The following is a 20085-nucleotide window of genomic DNA, read 5'->3' on the forward strand; positions in this document are numbered from 1 at the left end:
GGGTTGTGGTTTCACCCTGTACTGGAGTTAATAGAGGTCACTGCAGTGTGGTCAGGAGACTGAGCCTCCATTTTCTCCACCCACTGAAAAGAAATAAAAGCTCAAGTTGCCAGCCTTCTAGATATGAGCTCAGTCTCACCCACACATTCAACATTATCATTCTCGCCCTCTTCAAGTGCCATTAAGAGTCATTTATAGAGTTGATCATCAAAAAGATGTAAATTCTATTGTTTATTCACAATTATGTTGACTGTTTACGCACACATATCCTGAAAAGTCAAGCCAAAACATTTTGATTGCCCCTAGGTGGTTGACTACAGTCACTTTATTGATGACCACAGTTTAGTTACAACTAAGTTTCTTGTAGGCCTAGTAAGACATTGATTAACACACAAAACACACAAACTTAAATGTTAAATACATTTTTCTAATGTTAAGACATTTTATATTGCACTTGTGTAAGATTTTATATTGCATTTTATATTGCACACATAGAAGTTCCAGTAAATTAAAACGGTGTCAGTCCAGTTTTCAGAGTTGAATTCAGGTTATTGTGGTTACACTGCTGAAAGTTCAAACAATGAAGAGCAAATTAGAGATGTCTCGATCCGACATTGATATCGGAAATGGGTCCGATATCAGTCCAAAAAACTGTATCGGACTGCGTTAAAAATCTTAGATATAAGCAGTCAGATGCGCTTTAAATCCAGCTCATTATTTAGGGTGACAAAACTCTTTTTTTTTCGGAAATGTCCTCAATTTGGGACTTAATGCATTCAGCCAAAATTTCTAAATCGCCTAACATGTCCCGGATTCTGCTTTCGTTTTCTATAGCAGAGTTTTTGCATTACTTTATAGGCAAACTTTGGCCAGTGCATCTCAATCTCTGGGAGGGAGAGAGAGAGAGAGATTTGACCTGTCAGTGGTGCACATTGATAGTAGGAGTGAAATAGTGGATTTCTTTTTTTGTTCATTTTTTTTTTACTTGATCACACTAAAAAGAAACGATGTCATGTAAAAGGTGTTAAATGCTAAACATCTTTGTTGTTTTAATTGTCTGTTAAATAAGAATAAGAAATCATTTTGTTGCTGAGGGCCATTACAGTTTAAAAAAAGAATGGTTTTACTTTTTAGGCAGAAGGAAAATTTTATTAGAGGCATTCCCATGTTTAACTCTTCTTTAAAAAGGCCAGAAAGATAAAGTGCTCTGATAAACAGTGTCAGATTTGCACATGAGTTTGCAGTTCTGTCTTATTGTTGTACTTTTCCCATGTGGGCAGTTGGGTGGAATCTGTGCAATATATTAAGCAAATAAAATGAATTTTGATAAATAAAATTATTCTTAAAAGTCACATTATTTTATGTGCTGTTTAGAAAAGGTGTGTTTCAATCCAGCTACTGCAGGAATATTTATGCTCAAGATAAAATGTGCAATATATATTATTTTAAAATTAATAATGTTTGGTAACATTGATACAGCCATAATCTTATGATACAAATACAGATGAAATAGATCTGATCATGTTAATTTTTGTACTAACCATACTGCACATTTTTATTAACTTAACAATAACTTATAAGAATAACTTCCTATTTCTGCTGCCCAGTGTGACAGATATTTTTCAGCTCGAAACTGTATCAAAAATTCATCAAGAAGCTCTATGTGATATTGAAACTTTGGACACTGAACCTTTAGCAGTTGCTCAATTAACAATATTGTTTTTCTTAGGTTCCTGCTCTCAGCAGTTTTTACCATTTGCTGATGGTAAAAAAGTAAATAACTGAAGTGACCTTTAATTAGTATTTTGCACTTTAAAAATATGTTTTTTTTGTTTATTCAATTAAGATATTTTTAAGGGTCTTAATGTTTATTCTTTAATACTTTTGTATATATTCTTATGTAAAAGGTTCACATTAATGCAACCAATAATTAATAAATTGGTTGTTTATTTCCATACTTACTGTTGCTGACTTTGTTCTCAGTTTGATCTAGCCGTTCATTCATTCCATTTAACGAAATAGGTGTGTAAGTGTTCAGGATTTGTGCTGATATCGGATTTGTATTGGTATCGGTTTGTACCGAAGGCTGCAATATCGGTATCGTATCGGAAGTTAAAATGTTGTATCGGGACATCCCTAGAGCAAATCCATCTATATACAGCTCCACAAGTCCCAAACCATTTGAATGGGCAGACCCAGAGTATCCCAGCAAAACTTTGGTCAAAGCATCTCACTATATTATGTACAATGTTGGAAGCATTAGTTCAGAAAGTGCATGGCCCACATGTCCATGCCTTCTTCAAATGCTCCAAGAACTAGATCAAATGCTAGTATGCACTTCAAATTTTTTATTGTACATAGTAGTGACAGTTCTCATATAACTATCAGCCTGTCAACCTTCCTGTTTTTTTCTGGGATTCTCTTGTATTTTACAATTCCATCCTGCTATTATCCGGTAAAGGTATTTTCCCGTATTTTCAATCTTTCTATGAAGGGTGGCAATAAACATTGAAGAGTTGATCCTCTCTATACACAAATCATACCGCCGAACCACCAGGGGTTGACCCTTGCTCTTAAATGGTATTCTGTTCTGTGCTTTCATTTTAATTAGGCATGAAAGCACTTTTGTCTGAGATTTTTGTTCCTCTAACGAACACTGTTTATAAACTCATTTCTGTCGAGCAGGAGCATTTCACAAGCCTTGCTGTTTCAGAGATGCTTAAAGTTGTCTTGCCGTTACTTGCCACTTTTGTCACATTTCTCCTCCATCCATGATTTGCAAATTAAAGATTTTTCAGTTATTTTAGACTTTGGGTCTAATTATTAACTTTAATCCACATACCCAATGATCCTCTCTGAAGGGGAAGATTAACAGTGATCTATAATTGCAATTTCTGCACACAAGAGAAGTTAATGACATCTATAGATTTAAAATATATGTAGTACAGTGTTTATGGTGCTTTAAGTTTTTTTTCCTCCCTTTTTGGCAGGCTGAAGTTTCCTCAATCTCCTTTTGAAAAAACAAAAAACAAAAAAAACATCTTGTACGTTTGTAACTGAAGGTTGAAGGGCAACAGCTTAAAGGCAGTATTTTTATTTAAACACGAATTCTTCCTCAAACAATTAGTTCAATTGTTAATAATACAAATTAAAAACTTTTGGTCTCCAGAACTTTCTTAACACTTTCTTAATAATTGGCCATGTCTCACCACACAGCTTCAACTCCTTTCCTGAATAAACTCTAATTCAGCAAGTGTTTGTGAAGAGTGTCTGTTATCTCGACTGCAGCTCCCTACCTTGAGGGCCTCATTGAGAGCGTGTTCGTCAGTCAGAATATTTGATAATAACACATTTCCTCTCCATTGTTTTTTTTTTTCTTTTTTAGAATAATTCACACACTCTTTGCAAATGAACCGGAACATAAGTCTCAGTTGTCTGGCATAATTAGTTCTGAATAGCCCTGCTGACATAAACTCATAATTAGTTTGGAACCGTAGAAGCAATTGGTCACCCATTTCATTAGTTACAGTATGATTTTAAAGCGTTTATTTCTAAAGAAAAAAATACTGTAGCTACAATGGTGATAGAGAGTCATTTAAAATCTAATCAGCGATTTTATAACATAAGGTCCATTTAAAGAAAAAACAAAATCTGATTACGCTTGATAACAATGAAATGGCTCATGCGTTCATGATTTGGAGAAAAAAAAAAGTTCCTGGCTCAATGCCGTAGTCAACTTTTAAACTTTGCCGATGGAAGAGTTTTTAAAGACTTAAACAAACCATCTTCACCCTGTAGCGTCGCCTGCCCTCATTAAACACAACAATTACATTTGTGTATCAAATCAACACCCAATTCATGCAGTGTGACATTATCATCTGTATGAGTCTCTGCGCTTTTACCGAGCAGGAAGCAAGTTAAGGAACAATTAGTGGCATGATGGGAAAAGATATTTAATGCCTAATCTTCCTTTTTTGCAAAACACAAAGAGATAACAGGGCCACCGATGGCAGCTGTGACAGCAGTTCTGCTGAGCTCGTAAAGCGATCACAGAGAGAAAGAAGGGGGTCGGGAATAAAAGATTAGCATGCAAAACCATGAAGCTGGGCCCAGCCCGCCGACTTGGGCTGAAATATACCAGTGTGTCTGACAGATTTTGTTTACAGTAATTAACATTATTTCCTTTTCCCTTACAATTTCTTTTTGGGCATGAATGTGGGCTGCCATCTGGGGAGTTCATTCAGACTGTTGTATCTGCCCATGCTTTCCCCGTGTGAGCAGTACATGCATTTATGACTGTACAATATGGTCTGATTGAATGAAGGTGTATGAATGTGGTACAATGTCTATTATGAGTGATTACACCTGCCAGCTTTTACAATGGCAGCTTTGTAAAGCCCTGTAGATTACGGGAGAGACTTGGGGAGGAAGAATAAAACCAACTGACGTTTTTTTTTAAGTAACCCACACATCTGTTTCTGATTTCTCAACTGGGGTGTAAACCAATCCAAAGAATTTGTTTTGAGGTTTTTTTTAAATGTTTCATCAGCAGTTACTAACGTGCAATGTATGAACGCTACTCTGAATAATTTAAGCCATATAAACTTTAAATGGATATTGTCGTATTTATACTCATGAATATTCACATTAAGACTCATTCAAAGTTAATAAGTGGTTAGCGTAGACAAACATGATGATCTCCCTCAAGGACACAGTGAAAAGTCTGGCACAGGTATCAGAGCAGCTTCCTCTGTTTTAAGTGCGCCATTGAATTTTGCTTTCAAAGGATGAAGCTAGAAGGAAACACTTACTGCAGATGAGAGAACTGTCTTCAAAGCAGAGTGCACTCGTGCAGCATTCTCTGAAAAATGTACATTGAATATGGAGAAAGAGGATCACATACAGAATCAAAAATGTAGCTTAAATGATTCATGAACTGCGTTTTTTTATGTTGTAATGTTCTCCAAGGTCCACATATAATATTAGCTAGAGGCTTAAAAATAATAATAAATAAAAAGGAACACCAATTTAACTGGCATGCCACATTAAAGAATTGGAAATACTGTATGCATCCACTGCAATGCTTTGCTGTTAAACTGTTTAGCAGATTAAAATAAGCCACTGCTTTGGTCACTGCTGTTATTTCATGACAAACATTATTAAGTGTTATAAAAAATAGATAAATAAAAAAAAAAAACCTAAAAACAATCAGTGCAAATTATATCATATGTAACAGGTAAAGCAACCATGGGCGGTTGATTCCACTGTAGCGACCTCTAATAAATAAGGGACTAAGCTGAAAATTAACGACTGAAAGTAATATTGACACATTGTACAGCTATATTTTAACCTGAGTGTTCCAACACAACTTTCAGACCTAATAGTGGAATCATTATTATTTACAGTTGAAATCAGAATTATTAGCCCCTATTTGAATTTTTTTCTTTTTTAAATATTTTCCAAAATAAGTTTAACAGAGCAAGGAAATTTTCACAATATGTCCGATAATATTATTTTCTTCTGAGGAAAGTCTTATTTGTTTTATTTCAGCTAGAATAAAAGCACTTTTAATTTTTTTTAAACCATTTTAAGGTCAAAATTATTACCCCCTTTACAGAAAAAAAAACAGAAAAAAAATTGTTATATAATAACTTGACTAATTACTAATTACCCTAACCTGCCTAGTCAACCTGATCAATATAGTTACACCTTTAAATGTCACTTTAAGCTGTATAAAAGAGTCTTGAAAATATCAAATATTATTTACTGTAATCATGGCAAATATAAAATAAATCAGTTATTAGAAATAAGTTATCAAAACTATTATGATTAGAAATGTGTTTAAAAAAATTCTGCTCTCCGTTAAACAGAAATTGGAGAAAAAGATAAACAAGGGGGCTAATAATTCAGGAGGCTAATAATTCTGACTTCAACTGTATATATATTTTTTTATTTTACCATTTTTAAATGCCTTGATTTGTGTCTTGTTTAAAAATGAAAAACAACTGAACAATGCCCAATTAACATGATCTTTAATCCTTACACCATGTAGAGTTACAAGGCAACACATTCAGTAATTCTGAGTTGGATTCATTCTTTCTGAGAATGATCATAATGATAATCAATAATGGGGTATAAAATAAAAAGCGTATAAAGTTCAGTAAGTTTGTGCAATAACCTAATAGTCAGATTGAATCATTGTGGTTACATAAATTATAACTTCAGTTTGCACCCTGCCAAAAACATTTTACCAGAGAGCGAGATATTCAAAAGACTAACGAGTCATTAGATATACACAAGACACTCTAAGTTATAGATCCTGTTTAACAACTGTTGAAAGAGTTGATCTAGTGGCAGATGTGAGATGGACTGGCAAATTCATGGTCCTTTTTACTTAGTGAATTTGAATCCCTGAATTGTTAAATAGCCAGGTTTACGCAACCTTTATACATCCCAATTTAATGCAAGTGTATTCATAAATTGCTATTCAATAAGCATGTTTGAATTGAGATAGCAAACCATTTTTAGAATTAAACGTCCGTGTAGAATTAATTTTATTCAAATTCTAGGATGTGTGTGTGTGTGCGTGCGTGCGTGCGTGTGTGGGTGTATGTATGCGTTTACTACTGATTTGTTGTGACAACCCTGAGATATAGTTTATTTATAGTTGCGTCCTTTATACGAGTGGAAGGATGAATGGATGGATGGGTGTATGTATGAATACACTATGAAAATACTGGCTTATTGTAACCCAATTCTGGGTGTATTTGTTTTAGTTTTTTTTTTTTTTAATTAAAATAATAGGATCAAATTTAACCAATGTTTGGGTTGTCCATATTTTTTTCTGATTGAGGTTTAAAGAAGCCAGGATTTCTTAGATTGTAAAAGAACTGAAATAAAAACTTCACTTAAAATGGAAATTCCTTCATTATTTAGACATCTCAATCCAAGCAAACTGAGTTTGAAAATGGAGCCAGAAAGTGGCAGGAAGGGCAACCTATAAAAGCACAATAATTATAATGGCAAAATTTAATAGTATAAAAAATAACAAATCTGAGTTCTAAAAAAAAACACTTCTATGTGACTCTGTGGTAATCATTTGAGCTGGAATTGATTATTAAATGTTATTTTTTGATTGAACTCTGTAGTCAAAAACATGCTGGATACAAACAACCCAATTTGGGTTATTTTTGGTAACCCTGTGCTAGGTCATAAAAGGAGCTAGGTTGTTTTCACCCAACCAGTTGAATTGTTGATTTGACCCAGTATGCTGGGTTGTGATTTTTTTTAAACTAACCTTTAGGTAAAAAAATAGGTAAGACATTTAACCAAAAAATAGTAAATAACAGATAAAGACAAAACAAATCTATAGCAATATTTCAGTAATGAAAAATCTTTTTTCTAAAAATGAGGATACATTCTATTTGTTTTGAAAAAAAAAAAAAAAACAGTATATCACAATATGTCAAATACTGTGGAATCAAACATCCATTGCAACTTTGCCTATGCTCCAAAGGTTTGAAAACACTGGTTGTCTCCAACCCTGAGCACAAAAGGAAATTTAGTTGACTCATTTGAATTCAGATACTCAGGCATAGTATCTGGGTTCCCAATCTGTGGTCCCAATGTAAAACAAAGAGAGAAAGAATTGTCTCTAAATTATCCTCTCAGAAAAAAAAATACTTTTAACACACCAAGTCAACAATAACTCAGTGTTGTCAATTATAGGCCGAAGCTCATGACCTTGGCACTATGCTGAAACATTTTGGCCCAGTTGTAGACTCGATGTAACAACACATTTACCTTTTTATGTAACTTTTTTGTTTACCAATTTTGTGTCTTGGCCTCAAAGTTTTAGTTAACCTGTATGATTTATTCTGTATTCCTTACCATTTTGTCATTCCAACAGAAAAAAAAAGATGTTTTAATGAAAGCTGGCTATCAATGAATTCTGTCCATCCCCCTTTTTTATACAACTGCCACTTTAAAAATTTCTGAAGAGACATGACTGCTTTAAGCAACAGTATCTCATCAGAAAATAATTAATAGACTTATCTGCTCAATTAATTTGGATTAGTTTAAACGAGTTAAAAATCTTTAAAGAAGTACTTTCATAGACTGTCAATGGGGAGACAAAAACCTAAGATTTTACTAGAAATATTTTCATTTGTGGCTTGACCATGAATAAATGTCTTGTAGATGTGGAATGATGGGGATAAGTTATGACAAAATAACACAAAAAGCTTTAAAGTGTTTAAGTACCCTTAACATGAAAGCTTACCAAAAAAAAAAGCCATTATTCATTCACCTTCAACTCCAAATCAATTAGAATTTTTCAATACGTTGGAAGCAAATTTATAAATTTTATTAAAGGTTTTATATTGATTTGTGAAATAAAAAAATATGTCTGGAACTGACTTTTTTTCTGACACTTGCAGTACACATTTCAAAACCTTTTATTCATTTTCAATCAGTCATCTACTGCAACACTTTCAAAGATAGGAAAAGGAAAACTTCTGGAAATATGAATTAAAGGATAAAGTTGGGACAAGAATAAGTAAAACTTATTTCAATTGATCGCTCACAAGAATTTATGCAACAATGGTTAAAGCAATAAAAAAGGCATCACTTTTGGCTAATGTGTCAATAAATATGTACAATGGACCTTTTATTTATTTATTTATTTTATTATTTTTATTTTTTTACATGTCCAAGACTCCCAACCTTGGAAGTCATTATAATAACACATTCATAAATAAACAATAAACTTTGTAATAAATACATAAAAATAATAACTTAATAGTATATAAATATAAATAACAACTCAAATAAAAAATAATCTAATAACTTTCTAAATAAGATAAAAATAGACATTGATCATAGCAGTGAGAGGTTGGTGTTTTTATTTATTTACGGACTAGGTAATGCAGCACAAAGTACATTGTTATAAATGCCCATTCAATTATCAAAATTATCAACACTCAAAATGAAAAAGAAAATTGACTTTATAAATATAAGAATTGTCATTTAAAAGAAAGAGTGATCTTTTGTTGGATTGATGAGAAAGTAATTCATTATGCACTGTTTTGTTCACCTATTACCTGTTAACATAATTTCTATGTTGTGAAAAACATCAATTGTAGAGTCTCAACATCATTTTTAGTGAGTTTTAAAGCACAGACTGTATTCAAAATAAAAATAAAATAATCCTGAGATATATACAAAAAAGCACAAGACAAACATGGAAAAACAAAAGGATGTTACTGATCCAGTGAACAATAAAATATTACTATATACCTTCAAATGCGGGAATTAACTCTTCAAGAATACATTTTTATTAGTTTTTTTTTTTTTTCATAAATTTCCTTTTGCGGTTAAGAGCACCAAGGAGAGCTGACAAACTTTGTTTAAACTTCTGCAATCCAACCCAGCACTGTTGGGTTACAGATTATATCGTCTGACTGGGTTAAACCAATTCAGTTATTGTGAATTCAATTGTCAATTGTTATTACCCAATGGTCTGAACTTACCGTTTGAGTTGAAAATCCAACTAAGCATTTTTAGAGTATTCTTATAATGAAGCTTTTGATTCTTTGACCCCCTATGTCTGGCCTGTCAAATTCACAAGAGTAAAGAACATGACCTTCAATGTAGGGTAATTTAGCTTCTGTCCTATAGATATGAGTTTCAGCCATACTGTATGTCATGGAAGGAATATTTAAGACATGGGTAATATTCTCTAGGATGGCATACCTGATTTAGTTTGGTGGTGAATTATTATTTGTGCAGTATGACATTTTCTTTAAATGTTTCTTATATATTTATGGTTTTAGACATTTGGCTTTTTGAAGGGACTTTATTTTCCTTCCATTTGCATATATTTGTTCTACAGTTTCAGGTGGCAAAAAAGCTAACATTTAATATGAAGATGTTGTCTGCCCTCACAAGTTTTCAGAGGTTCTTGTGGTGCCTTTGGCATTTGGATGAAAACTTTCTATGCATATTTTTAAACCTTCTCGTTAGGTTGCTCAGAATTTAGCAGTGTTCAAGTTCATCCCAAATATACTGGGGCAATACCCCTTTGTGCTTTTATAAATAGACCCCTTCACTTAAATGAATTGTTGTGTCTTTTCCCAAGCAATTCGATGTAAAACATGTTTTGGTTCTGATACCATCTGTTCCTTAAAGACCACAGAGATGTTACTTTTTTGTACTTCTGTTTGTGTCTCAGGTGTGTACTTTAAAAGAGGAACACTGTGTCCTTTCTCCTCAAGTTTTGAGAAAATTGTGTTCCTACAGGATGTACTTAATGGCATTTGCACACTGAGCAAGGGCACTGAGGACACAAGTTTAAAGTGGCAAACTGCAATTAAGAATATTTTTTGACAGTTTTCCAGCAGTTGTCCTTTTGAAAGTGTGTGAGGGAGGAATTCTTTAAAAACACAAAAATGAACTCAGACTTGAAAATGACATGCATATGATATATAGTTTGTCAAGAAAAATAAATGTAATAATATTAACCTAAAAACATCCCACCGGTGGGACAGTGACTGTAGATTAAATAATCCCATGATAATTTGGGATGTTTAACAGTCTTTATGTAAGTTTATATATACATATATATATACATATATATATATATATATATATATATATATATATATATATATATATATATATATATATATACACATATATATATATATATATATATATATATATATATATATATATATACATATATATATATGTATATATATATATATATATATGTATATATATATATACATATATATATATGTATATATATATATATATATATATATATATATATATATATATATATATATATATATATATACACACACACACACATAGCCTATAACTGGCACCGATGAACACCAATTATAAAATTTGATTGAAGGAACAGAGAAATTATCATGTTTCATTTAAAACATCACATTTCATGTTTCAGTTGTTATGACACCCGTCCCATTTGTGCTCAAAAAAGGACCAAGAACAATCGTCATTTGTATATAATCACAAAAACTTTTTGTAAAAATATGTTCTTTAAAGGTTTTTCTCACGGGTTGTTCAAAAAGCTTCACAACAGCTTACATTCTTCTGAAAAAGCTTCTTACTATGTTGAAACATCACCGTGGGGATTTTCTCCCATTCAGACATGAGATCTGGTGAGGTCAGCCAGTGATGTTATGATGGGCTCTGGCTGGCAGTCAGCATTCATGTTTATCCTTAAGGTGTTTAGAGGTGCAGCCTTGTCTATTTTTTTTCCAAAGCAGACTCAGTAAATCATTCCATTGTGATCTTTGCTTTGTGCCCAGAAGCAATGTCATGCTAAGATGGACACTGGAGAGTGTGTAATAATTTAGACACTTTGAAATGTGTACCTAGTGTGTACCAAGCTATGTACCAAATCTCTTACACTTTAATCTAGATAAACGTTTGTGAAACTTGGTGGACCGTTTGATCCATGTCAGCTTCACTTTGCAGCCTACAGGACTTGAATGATCAACTGTTAACGTTTTTGGTGCCACATAACAGGGCTCTTTTAGGGTGCTATGCTGTCTGAACTGTGCCTAGGCCCGTTTCCCAGTTTGTTTGAGAAGTGTAAGTGCTCCGTATCGGGCCCAGGTACGGTTCATTTGGCTGGCCCTGGCCCGGTTGAAAGAGGTGTGCCAAAGTGTGGTTTTGGTGGGGCTTTGGTGCGGTATGCTTGTAGTATGAGTGCAAAGCGGACTTGAGCCTAAAACTGAAGACACAACGTCACTTATAAGTGATTGTTTCATATGGATTTATTAATCATTCTTATTGGTCAATGAACGCAAACTGCTGTAGTTTATAAGAGACGTAACCTCCTCACTGCATGTCAGCTGCACCTTCAGCAAACTTCTTAATGCATTTAGGATGATGATTTTGGTGATTATTTATGAGTGTCAAAAGTTGTGGATCTGTTTGGCAAAATACTTGACTGTGTGTCACTGCATCCCAAACAATTAAAATGATATAGCTAAAGCAATCTCTACTGTGCTAAGCGAGAGCACTTCTTTTCTGTTAAACTGAACAGTCGCATCATAGATGACATGTGCTCAGGTTTGGAAGGCAAAATGTAGTATGAGTGCAGGCCGTCGGGGGTGAGGGAAGGGAAACAATCGCGCTTTGGCTTGGTTCAAGGCAACTGTACCTTGTGTGAGTATGCACTTAGAGGTCCTACCATATTTTTGGATGTACTGTATGTTGGGGCACTAACAGGATATTAAGCAGGTTGTTATAATGCTTCAGTGCATCGGTGTTGATGTGTGTGTGTTTCTATTTTTTTGTCAATATTTTATTGTATGCTTTGGGTCAGAATTGGTTTTTAATAAGCAACTGTTGAAGGAACAACAATGTGCTCTTAAAAATATAATTGAAAAAAAGATTTTTGTGACATTTTGTGGTCACATTTTTGATTAAGTTAAGCATCATCAGTTGTCAATTGGGGAATAAAATAATAGAAATAATAAAGCCACAAATGTGTACTGTATATTAAATGTTTTTTTGTTTTTTTTTCAGGTACACACAAGTACATTAAAGCAGAAACCATATCTCTAGGTTAAATGTATAGCAAGGAGAGGTCAAAAATTGAGATGGGTAAAATTTAGTCAGGGCTTTATAGAAGCAATTTGATTTAAGTCTGTGTACATGTCTCATTAGTTGCTTGGCGAATTTAAAACAATAATAATAATAATGGGCAGCACAGTATGAAGGTTGCTGGTTCGAGTCCCGGCTGGGTTATTTGGCATTTCTCTGTGGAGTTTGCATGTTCTCCCTATGTTTGGGTGTCCCACAGTCCAAGGACATGCGGTATAGGTGAACTGAATAAACTGTTGTGTAAGCTTCCAGAAATGATCAGATGTGCTCCAACATTAGGCACATTCAAATCAAGACTGTAAACACATCTGTTTAGCTGTGCCTTTGCTGAATGAGCACTGTGCTACGTCCGACAGATCGCACTATTATGTCTTTCTCTAATTTTTCATTACTTTATAACATAGTTTAACATGTTTTTATCTGTTTTGTCTGTTTTTAAATAATTTTTATTATTTGTTTTTTTATACTTGTCTCTTTTGTTCCTGTTTATGTAAAGCACTTTGAATTGACATTGTGTATGAAATGTGCTATATAAATAAACTTGCCTTGCCTTGCTTATGTGTGTAAATATGAGTGTGTATGGGTGTTTCCCAGTACTGGGTTGCAGCGGTAAGGGCATCCGCTGTGCAAAAGATATGCTGGAAGAGTTGGTGGTTCATTCCACTGTGGCGAACCCTGATAAATAAGGGACTAAATCGAAGGAAAATGAATGAATGAATAGTAATAACACAGGGTGTCCGTGGGATCTTGAAAAGTATTAAAAAGTTCTTAATGCTATTTTGCAAGGTAAACTTATATCATTTTTGATTATGCAATGTATGCTTTTATGCTAAAGTTTGCCTGAATTAAATTTGTGAATATCAGGATGCTGTGTAGTTTATGAAATCAATGAAATCCTGCTAGATTTGACATCATGCTGCTTTGTTTACTGCAGTAATCAAGGCAACACCATTATTTCTGCAGTTCTATTTGCGCCAATCTGCTGAATTGGCTAGATTTAATAGACTTTATTAAGTATATAAATAATGTTTTAGTTTTGGATTAGTTACTTACATTAATATTTTGTAAATATACTGTAAGTTAAAATCTCGTCATTGTTTTGTGGTTTAAAGCTATTAAAATGTATGGAGTCTTAAACAAGGTCTTAAAAGTATTGAATTTCACACTTTGATTCCTGTATATGCTCTGTAATAATAATAATAATAATAATAATGATAAAAAAATAATAATAATGACCATCAATATAAAAATGGCATCAGTAGCAGAAAACCTTTGCATGCTTTCTGCATTACACTAAGTTTTATTATTGTTTTAGATTAATCTGAATTAAAATTAAATGGCTTATATAAATTGAAATATTTGTTCTACCCGTATGGTGGCAAGGCTGTAGCAACTCTTTAGAAAATGAACTCTGCATAGTCTCAGAGTTGGTCCCCTCCTTTCCCTCCTCTGTTAAAGGTGCTGTGGGTGATTACAGCTCCTGGGGGTCTGCTGCTGGATGGTTCCCCTGGGGACAGCTGTCCACATGGGAGCAGCCTCTCTAGAGAGCCCAAATTAGAGGGTGTGTGACAGGTGCAGTGAGGGGGGCATGACGGCCGCCAAAATTCCTCTGTGCATTAGATGGATACAGAGAGAAAGAGAGAGAGAGAGAAAGTGAGTGTGAGAGAGGGCTGAAATATTTATGATCAACTACTTCACAGGGCAGTGCATGGCTTCAGCACTGTCCCCCTGGGGAGCAAGTGGACTCAGCCAGTGTGCCCGCCGGTCCAAGCTGACAGCCCCCCGATGGGTCATTAGTGAGCATTACCTGAATGTGCACACACACGTACACAGCCTATATAGATATATATATATATATATATATATATATATATATATATATATATATATATATATATATATATATATATATATATATATATATATATATGTGTGTGTGTGTGTGTGCTGTATATATCTTGTTCACTCTTTCTCTTCTATACCAATGCCATTTTGCCCTCCACTGGCATGAGCAGTAAGAACGGAGCTTTATAAATGCTGTTTGACTTTTATTGTGTCTGTCACGTTCACGTTGTGATGATGACAAGTGCATGGTCCGGTGACCTGAAAAGCCAGAGAAGAAAGCGACAGCAACCTTATCTGACACTGCTTAGCTGCACATAGCAAAAATGCTGGTGCCAAAGATAAAAGAACATCCATGTTTATCCCATTAACCAGCTTGGATTTGTACCGAGTAGACCTTTAATTCATGTTTCCTTTCATCCAGGTATCTTTGGGCTGTAGCGTTGTGACTGTGTTCCAAGAAATCCATTTACTCTTTTAAAGTCGACACTGAAGAGGCTTGTTCACGCTAAACAACACATTCTTTGGACCACTCTAAAGATGAGGTGTGTGTGATCAGTCGTACGAAAAACACACATGCCCGCACATTGAAGCACAGATTTCGTCCCCGGCTGCCTGAGACTCCCTGCCAGCACTTGGCTCCATACAGCACCATGCCATTTCCATCCAAAAGCTCTTTCTCTTGCTGTGCATCAAACAACTCGGTGTGCAATTACACACAATTAAGTTCAAGATGCACTTGAGAGCATTATGACGCCTAGATGAACACATTTAAACCACTGGGTTGCGCTCGCTACACCCATTCAGCTCTGCAGCCAATACAATTTTTAATTTGCCCAAAAACAATGGAGTGGTGACCTTTAAGATATCCAAATAAACACTCGGCTATGAATAGTGTCACCTTGATTTCGCAACACATGTATTAAGACTTTTATGTAAAGACCAGAGCTTCACTGCATCTGTTCGGTTTTCAGTCTCAACATTTTTTTCCAGGGAAAATACATGTCAAGGTAAAATTCTTAAATTTGAGACAACTAAGAAAGCACTGAATAAGTAGTGCTGGGCAATATTGCAAAAAAACAAAATGATCATGATTTCATGTTTCAAATCAGTCATATCGATAATTATTGAATAATTTCTAACAATCCATTTAGGAATATTTAGATTTTGTTTTATTTAACCACTTTATTTTAATTTACCAACCTTTCTGAGGCAGTTAGTTTTATAGTCAAAAACAAAATATTTTAACTAAACATCACATCTCTTTATGCTAAAAAAAATCTTTTAGATGGGGTGCTAGTGGCTGGGATGCACAAGAAAAGAAACCAAAAAGCCACTCTGGCAACATCCTTACATCCTTTTTTAGTTACAATTTCCTCACTGCTGCTAGGCACATCACTCATTTTCACGTGTGTTGTTATTCTGAACTGAAGTGACAAGCGTGAGTGCATGGTTTCCCTGATTCAGTTTTTGTGCTCGCTCTCCCCTGCCGTCTTTCTGTAACTAGGTGACAATTAACCATTTTTCAGGGGATGACAAATGGACAAACAATTACTGCAACTTCGATCCAAATTTATAGATAAAAGTAAAAATCACTGCAGTGTTTGGGTGCGCTGTGTTTGTCTAAGGTAATTAGTTTGCCGTTATTACAGGTTGGTTCTACTTGCTTGAATCGCGGTGTGCTCGTGACATTCAGGAAAGTTGAGATGTTTTCAACTACATTTGCCTAAAAATTGTGCGTGCGTACTGTGTGTGCTGCTTGCGCAACATGTGCGCAATGCTCCCATATTAGCTTCATGCAAGTTGCGCGCCTCCATTGCAAATGACATACACACTAAGCTTATTGCCATTGCTTCCAAGGTGCATTCTCAGCAGCCGCATTTTAATAAAACTATAGAGCTTCCTTCTGAAACTTCATACTGAACTTTTTTTTTTCGATATTGACAATGGTGTTCAGTCAATAAATACAGATACTGATTTTATCGCCCAGCCCTACTGAATGGCATCATTTTCGTTGGTGTTTTTATTATTATTGTAATTATTTTGTGATAATATGCCTAAGTATTTAAGAACGATTTAATAGTAGCATGTATCTAATATCAAACATCAAACATTATTGTTATCCTTTCTAACTTATCGTCTAGTTTAGCAGAACTGTTCTGTCTGTTTTTCTGTGTGTTTTTGTTGTTTCAATGTCTGTTATAGTGCATTATCACCCTGCACATGATGAAATATGTTTGAACTTAGTAGTGAATCTTACTGTAAATGAAAACCTGAAACCCTAAATCTGTCTCAAACAGGTATTACTTGTTCATTGAAGTGCATTGGGGGATTTATTTTATTTCATTTTTTTTTAAAATATGAGCTGTCTGTGGGCTGCGAGGGCCACTGAATCCCTCTCCCTCTGGCCATGCCTGTGCGCCAGTTGCACTCTTTAGCAAGTGACCCATAAGTGTGCCAATCCCCATCAAATGCCCAGTCCCTCTCAGTACTGTGCTGCCAGTTGGCACGCCTGGATGGAGGCAACATATTGCAGCACTGAATGTCCTCAAGTAGACTCGGTACATTGGACATTAATCAGACGGCTCTCTGCTTCCCTGTCCGTATTTGGACGCCGAAGTGCCAAAAATCACAGCCAGTCAGTTTAAAGTGAGAAGAATTGCTCTTCGGGGAGCCAAGAGCAGGAAGCGTATTTTATCCTGGCGGGAACTTGGTCCTATTGTGTCTTGATTGAGTAGTGGCTGTCCTCTCCCTAAATGTTCTTTAAGTAGGCAAAGGTTACAATAATGTCAGCTTGTACATTTGAATGATTGATTCTTCTGATTGATGTCTCAAATTGGATTTTGCTTTTCCCTCTGTTGGATTTTTTGAGAGCAAAACAATCAAGTTAAGCGGGATGAGAGGAAACATCCATATTAATATTTCAACTTAAAATGCTCGTAATGCGCTCTCCAAACACACCCCATTCAGTAATGTCAAATCGGAGGCGATCGCTAGCTCATTTCTTTGTTCCTTGTGGGAGGAGAGTGGAGCGACCGCTGTATGTACATGGGTAATATGATTGATACGCATCGTCTACACCAATTTCCCCTTTAGTCCACAGTGCAATTCGTTCAGTGTGACCCCCCCGCTGCCAAATGATAAGTGAAGCCATTAGAGTAAAGAAGGCAATCTGTGCGCAGGGTTCGGTTAGCAGGGTCAAGTCATCTTCCAACTCATTCATCACCTTTATTTTGCTTATTTATTAAAACCAAAATAGATCTTATTTGTTTGACTTTATTCTTTCTTTCTTTCTGTTGTGCATCTGCAGACTTTTTTTTGTTTTCTTACATGCCGCTGGATAGCCTATGGACATCTTTAAAAATTGATCTGAAAAACATATATTCTCTGCGGGCCTGTCTTTATTGAAACCCCAGTGAAATTAATCAGAAGCCAAAGATGAAACTGCAGCTGTCTTGGTTTAATGCTTTTCTAAAACATTAATGCATGTTGAACCCTTCAACTTTTTCAAGACTTAGGCTGTACTATGCAAATCAAACGGAAATGCAGGAAAACTAAGACAATAAACTCATCAAATTCCGTCCAATGCCACATGGCTGTGTGTGTGTCCATGAAAGCGCTTGGCTTATTCTTGCGCGGGGTTTTGTGCCGGGCCTCTCTAATCTAAGATTTATTGACCATTAGTGAACTCAGAAAGTCATTACAGTTCATTCTGCTCGGGGCCTGACGTTTTATTAGGACAAATTTCCCCGCTGAGAATGCGCACCAGCGCTGAACTGCTCACGCTTCCCACCGCGTGAGGTCACGTGACCTGCGGCTCTCCTTTCCTCCCCCCCCGCCCCCTCGCACACTAAAAGCACAATGTTACTGAACACCAGTCCATTACCAGGGTGCGGGACCTGCCGTTGAGAAGGATGGTGGGAAGAGATGCCATCTCACGCCCCATGACTAATTATGTGAAGATGCAAATCGTTTTGCCACGCTCCCTTTCTCCCCAATCATTATACACAGCTTTGATTTGTGTTCTTCAACCAGAGAGGTGACACAAGTTGTGGAGTATGCAAGACTCAAGTTAACTAAAAAAGTAAAATAAATGACCGTGTGAAGTGTTATATCCTTTTCATCATTTATCACTGTGTGTAAATATGATTACAGAGAAGCTTTATATATTGTTTTTACTGATTTTTGCATGATTTTGTTTCTTGGAAACCGTGTTTTAATTATATAAAGCTGGGCTTAATGACAAAAGCGACATATGGGAGAGAATGTAGTTTGCGATGACTCACTCAATTTCTTTGTTCAAACTGTTTTATACTTGTTTAATTGCATCTCAGATGTCTCACAATTAGGGATCTACACAAAAAAATATTTGATTTATAACTACAAATATCAGATTTTTTAATATTAAAAGTTCAATTTTATGATAATGTCCACTTAAGATGAATTTTAATAAGTAGAGGTAATAATACTAATACTAGAACTGCTACTACTTCTAAAAATATTACATATTTGTACTACTTTTAGAAGTGCACTCTTTTATACAATATTAACATGTTTATTTTAGAGTTAAGTTGCCTTTGGCAGATTTGGAGATGACGTTTCACATTCAGATGGCAGATGATAAAAACAATTGTACTATATATGTGTAAAAAAGCAAACATTTATTCACACAGACATCCAAATTAGTCACAAATCAAACAAAAAGTGCTCAGGGGTAGTTTAAATAATGTGTCAGTGCTCTTTGGGTAATGAATTAATCAAAATAAACAGCAAATATCAGTCCAAGACACTCAAAAAATCTGGGAAAAAATATTTAAAAGCCTTTATTGACATGGCTATTCCTTAAAACTGCACCTACACAAACAACTGCCTTTATCAGGGTAACAGTGATCCGGTGCGACTGGAGTTTCTTTTGAATGCTATGGTTGCATGACTCATTAGAATATCTAAACAATATTAAATTCAATTCAATTCAGCTTTATTTGTATAGCGCTTTTACAATGTAGATTGTGTCAAAGCAGCTTCACATAAATGGTCATAGTAACATAGTAACAAATGGTCTATGTAACATAGTAACAATACTAAAATATTATATTGAACACAAGGTTAACTCAACAATCATCATTAATTCAGTATTAAGAGAGGGAGAAGTAAAAAAAAAACTTAACAAACAAACAAACAAAATTATTATTATTTTTTTTAAATTATGCGTTAGACAACACATTTCTCAAATAAGACAACGTGGATCTATATTAAATGAAACCACAAAAATAGTTATATATATATATAGACAAATACCTAGTATAATTTACAAATAAATGCACGTAAACATGCACGTACACACACACACGCACACACGCACGCAATCACGCACGCACGCACGCACGCACGCACACACACACACACACACACACACACACACACACACATATATATATATATATATATATATATATATATATATATATACATACATACATACATACATACATACATACACGCACACACAGATATACACATACATATATACACACATAAATACATATTCAACAATTTAAAGTGAAAGATTTTAGAACATATTAAAAAAAGGAAACA

General features: G+C 34.7%; 1 long non-coding RNA gene across 1 annotated transcript in view; it reads left to right on the forward strand.

The window, feature by feature from the left end:
* The window catches only part of LOC141386128 (uncharacterized), a 70897-nt gene extending 52148 nt beyond the window's left edge, over positions 1 to 18749 (forward strand). The window contains exon 3 of the long non-coding RNA XR_012407266.1: positions 14915 to 18749. This is a non-coding gene — a long non-coding RNA (uncharacterized lncRNA). The remainder of the gene's footprint in view (positions 1 to 14914) is intronic.
* The last annotated feature ends 1336 nt before the right edge of the window (positions 18750 to 20085 follow it).

The sequence above is a fragment of the Danio rerio genome, chromosome 1, assembly GCF_049306965.1.
Source record: "Danio rerio strain Tuebingen ecotype United States chromosome 1, GRCz12tu, whole genome shotgun sequence".
Lineage (NCBI taxonomy): Eukaryota > Metazoa > Chordata > Actinopteri > Cypriniformes > Danionidae > Danio > Danio rerio.